The sequence below is a fragment of the Priapulus caudatus genome, unplaced genomic scaffold (assembly GCF_000485595.1).
Source record: "Priapulus caudatus unplaced genomic scaffold, Priapulus_caudatus-5.0.1 Scaffold3729, whole genome shotgun sequence".
Classification (NCBI taxonomy): Eukaryota; Metazoa; Priapulida; class Priapulimorpha; order Priapulimorphida; family Priapulidae; genus Priapulus; species Priapulus caudatus.
In genome coordinates, this window is record NW_014580790.1 from 2792 (window position 1) to 7532 (window position 4741).

A 4741-nucleotide genomic window follows, 5' to 3' on the forward strand; every position below is an offset into this window, starting at 1 on the left:
TTTATATCTATCATATATTTATATATCAATATAAAATATAAAATAAATCTTATAATATATATAATTATTAGATTAAAAGAAAATAATCATAAGTACCTCCCTATATATCTATATCTCCTCTCGATGCTACCCTCTTTTCGATTCCGGAGTGTCGTCCCACAAGAAGCACTTGCTATGGCGTGCACAGCATATCAGCAGCAAAAACGCCCTAACCCTAACCCCTGCTACCCCTTGATCGCCCCTAATGACGTCCCTTACATTCCTACTCTAACCACCGTAGTGCCGCCCACGTTCGGTACTGCCGCCTCCCCACCGCCAGGGGAATGCGCATCTTCCCTACTCCTATTCGCCCTCGTTGGCTCCCTCTATTGCTATCTCCATATTGCTACTCACATCACTCTTGCAATTCACAGTCCTTGACGTCACAAAAAATTAAAACTGGTTTTTTACAGGGGAACCAAAGCGCGCCGAGTAGCCCAATAACATGTGTGTACCAGCCCACCCTCGAGAAAGTCAAGCTACCTGGTAGTGCACAACCCCGTCGTCGCGCATTTCCTGGCAGAAATCGCTCAATCGCTGGCCACAAGCTACCTCGCCTTGCACGTGATATGTGTGCGCTCATCTTCCTCGCTTCCCTCGACTCAAATCACTGAGCTATCTTCCTCATGGTCGGTATTCTAGACTCCTGCAAACTTTTTCCTACGCCCCAGCCTTCTCACCCCGTTCCCTTGTTTTCCATTTATGCTCCTAGTCGTTCGCTTAAAGGACAGTTAACTTATTGCTCTTATGATAATTCCCCATGTAACCAGCTGCCCCGTTTGTTTTTAACAGTTCTAGTGGCTTTAAGGTGAAGGCCCCAGCCGCCGCTATATCACCTGAATAGTTGACAAGGACTGCCGACTAGAGTATGGCTGTGTAATTCGTACTGCTTAAGTCTTTTAGTCTCACAAGGGAAATGTCAAAAATCTGGTAGTGTGTGTTTTGTGCGACTTTTTCCGTCTGAGTGAGGAAAATACAAAACATCTACTTGGTAATCATATTAATTGATCATTCTGCGTTTTCTTACCCCGAGAGAGAATCTAGAGAAGGTGTAGATACACCCCATAACCGAACCCGAGAACGGCCCGGCTGTTCTTTCATCAGCACAGTGACCGCCCCCTCCTAGCAGTCAGGATGCCACGACCGTTCCCCCATGCACGCGCTCGCGCGCATCGTTAATGCAAGCAGACGCCGTCAACCTGGCCACGATCACGGGCACATCACCCTCTTAAACGAGCATCCCTTCTTTTTAGCAGCCGCGCGTCGACACGACGGCTGTGGACTTGTTTTCAGAGGTAATATGCGAAGTGGCGCAACACTCTGGCGAATGCGCATACACACACTAATATGCACGCCGACTTCATTTCCATCCTCATTTCTATATCTATTCTATATATAACACATTAATTCATTCACTTCTAATTCTATATCCTATCAACGTACCGCTAATCGTTTAACAGACTTGTCGAAACACATAAAATTGCGCCATGAGAAATCGGCACTGAGATACGAACGGATAACCGCTCATGCAATATGATACCGGCGAACGGCCTTACGTGTGGCGTTTCTACAGAGATAGAAACGCTGCGTTTGAGATAGTCTTGCGAGCGTATCCGCTAAGGGTGTTCGAGAAGCTACAGCCCTACCACAGGTATACTGCAGCGCCAGAATCACCGCAACGCGCCGACCCACCGAAGAGTAAGGGGGAGATCCAGCACGAATACCGGGCGCGTAATCCGACCTCCTGATATCAATCAAGAGTAGAAAAATAACAAACATGTTTTACTTATGCGTCTGCACCTCTGATCCGAGATCCATTAATCACGCGTGCCCCGGACCAATGAAAATGGTCCAGACGAAGCAAAACTCGAATATTAATAAAAGAGCTAGGGGGTCGGGAGCCACAATAGCCAATCTAGCCCAAACTTACACACATGCAACCGGCGAACCGGTCACTCTGTAAACTGCAAATCAGAAAACTAGATAACAATAAATTTAAAAATAGTCATGCCATGTTCGAACACTATGCAATTCTCGACCCCATGACTGGCGCATACCATAATATTCCATGTCGGATGACCCACGTACTATCTGAGACGGCTATTGCCGATCTTAAAATACACATATACATTTGCCGCCCATCCATGTAACTATCTAGATAGATCTATAACGTGCCGTTTTCTAGTAACGCGCCCTCTTGGACCACATATGAAATCAAAGCCTTGGTAAACTCTAATCATTCTCACGCAAGTATTCCAGTACTGAGAGTATGTACGACCATACCTAACGGTGTGGACCGGGTTCGTGTCGTGGCTCTGACCAAAGCTGCCTTCGGTGAGGGATCGTCATCTGGAAAGCTAGTCTGAAATCAGTTCCTAAATATTGCGACTCCGCGTCAATATTACGGCTCCTAGGCAAAACAATGCCATAAACTAATAACGCTACGATTATTTATTAAGCAAGAAATCCCAGCAGGCGGCCAAACCAATCCCCTTGGCCTTCTGTTCGACACCAAGCTGGGTGGTCGTGAACATTGTGTGAGCGTACAAAAACTGTGCACAGTGTGGGTTTGTAAATCTCGCTATCAGTACTAACACGCGCCAACTTATCTTGTCAACAGGTGTGTCACCGGGGAGGCTCCGGATGAAGACTATTTAAGTTAAGAAGAAATGTTTTGTGGCGTCTTACGCACCATAAAAATTAATTAATATAAAAATTTCTAGTAGTCCCAACTACGATCATAAATTAACGTGTTTCCTAATTCCACTCCCCTTAAAGTACCTGATGGCGCTGTACTCACAACTTCTAACTATACAAACCAGCTTAACACTTAAACCATAATTGAACTGAATTATAACTGAATGTAAGTCTAGCGTAGTAGACCGGACTGTTATATCAGGCGTAAATCTCGGAGGATGGGGGAGGCCATCCCCTCCGCTCTTGAAGGAGGGCGGGAACCTACCTGTACAATATCGCCCCCTAGAGATTAAAAAAAAAAGACATCCGCGCGCAGCGCTCAGGATCAACAGCAAAGCTGTGCCACGCAATCTTGTATCATGTCTCTCTGGATCTTACAATTACAATTACAATCATAGATATTTACAAGGATGGGGAAATGTATATGTGGGATCGCAATAGCCGTACGTGTATTTTACTTGTGAATTGTTCATGATTTTTGATTGTGATTTGCAGTCTTAAAAGATTGCGTGCTGTAATTAATTTGCTAAATTTGGTTTATTAATATTCGAGTTTCTTCGTCATATTTCGTTCAGATTAATGACATTCAGAGGTTCGGATACGATGGGTGTGCGTGCGTGCGTGCGTGCGTGCGTGCGTGCGTGAGTATACCTGAGGCGTGTTCGACACCGCGAACGCTCGCAGCAAACGCTCGCAGCACAAACGCAGCGCCACTTGAACGACACACGAGCGCTCGCTTTATCCAAGATGGCGGCTTCCTCAGCAGATTTTAATCGCGAGATTTTAATGTCTTCGAACAAGTACTGTTAAACGAATTAGCAGACGAAATTGATATGAATTGAATTCAGAAGTGAATGAATTAATGAAAAATGAAATGAAGTTGAAATAGATTGAAATTGAAGTCAGGAGTGTTAGATTCGCATTCGCCAGATTGCCCGTCGCTATCTTGAAAACAACTCACGCGCGCTCGCGAGCGCTCGACCGCGCGGTCTCGTTCAGAAGGCGAGTGCACGCGAGCGTTCGCACTGTTGAACACGCCTCTGCTTACGTGCGAGCGTGCATGCGTTCGTGTGTGCGAGGACGAGCGTGCGTTCATGTTGTATGTTTGCTCAATACAATTCAGAAAAAAAGAACAACTCAATTAATAATTATTACCAATTATATGTATTTATACCACAAACACACACTCACACAGATTTTTGACATTTCCCTTTTAAGACTAAGCTTACACAGTACGAACTTACAAGCCATACTCTAGTCGGCATTCCTTTGTCAATTATGCAATATATAAGGGCGCTGGCCTTCCCTTAAAGCACAGCAAGTTAAAAACAAAACGGGCAGCTGTATATACATCTATAGAGCACTAAGCACTTCTGCGAACTGATCAGTAATGGAAAAATGAAAGATGAGGGGGCGGTTATAACAACATATGGAAATAGCAGTGATTTCTGGAGAGCAACTGTATCCACACATATCACGTGCAAGCAGTAGCTATTGTCCATTGAGCAGTTCTGGCCATTGCACGACGGGTTTCACTACCCAGGTAGCTAGACATTTCCTCGAAGTGCTCGTACAAAATTTTTGGCTACTCGGCGCGCTTTGTTTCCTGTAAAAAAACCAGTTTAACTTTTTTGTTGACATCACTGTACATCAGTGTACATCAGTGTAGTACATATGGAGTGCAATAGATGGCGCAACGAGGCTATATGCATAGGGAAATGCTATCCCCCGGGCGTGAAGGGACAGTACCGCAACGTGGCAGCACTAGTGTTAGGATCAGGGTTAGGGTTAGGGTTTTTGCATCATGATATCTGTCCCCACACCATAGATTAATTTTTGTGGATGACACCCCTATATATAGATATATATATATAATCAAGAGCGGATAATACCTAGAGTGTACAACGGAAAAACGGGAAAATAGTGCTATTTCACGACTACATTATTCTACTTTGCCTGCGAGTCTAGAATAATTTCATGGTATTGCATTAAGCAGAATTCTTTG

General features: G+C 44.7%; 1 protein-coding gene across 1 annotated transcript in view; it reads right to left on the reverse strand.

The window, feature by feature from the left end:
* LOC106819573 (zinc finger protein 62-like) overlaps positions 1–4741 on the reverse strand; it is an 11358-nt gene that overhangs the window by 607 nt on the left and 6010 nt on the right. The gene's annotated exons all lie outside the window — the stretch shown is intronic.